Below are 348 nucleotides of genomic sequence, written 5' to 3' on the forward strand. Positions count from 1 at the left end.
CGCCCGTCGAACGCCACAGCCAAGCCAGTTAATGTATTTGTGTCGTTTCCGTCATTATGCGTGTGTGATGATTCGCGTTTTCGAAGAGGCCTTACGCCACTGATACGGGATTTCAGAGAGTTTCCGGGATCACGGGATCCCGCGGGACGTATTCGTCCCCGAATTTCGATTCCGCTGTGTCGATCACGCTTGCCCGTGTACGCCGAGCGCTCAGCGTCGGCGTACTAGCGAATATCACGCTCGCACTGCATGATTTCCGATTTCGCATGTTACGCGGATGCGAGGGGCACGTAATCTGCGAGTCGTACTGCCGAAGAGAAGCCGCTCTTAATTTTCCGTTTTCTGAGG

This window comes from Wasmannia auropunctata, unplaced genomic scaffold (assembly GCF_000956235.1).
Source record: "Wasmannia auropunctata unplaced genomic scaffold, wasmannia.A_1.0 LD336033.1, whole genome shotgun sequence".
Classification (NCBI taxonomy): Eukaryota; Metazoa; Arthropoda; class Insecta; order Hymenoptera; family Formicidae; genus Wasmannia; species Wasmannia auropunctata.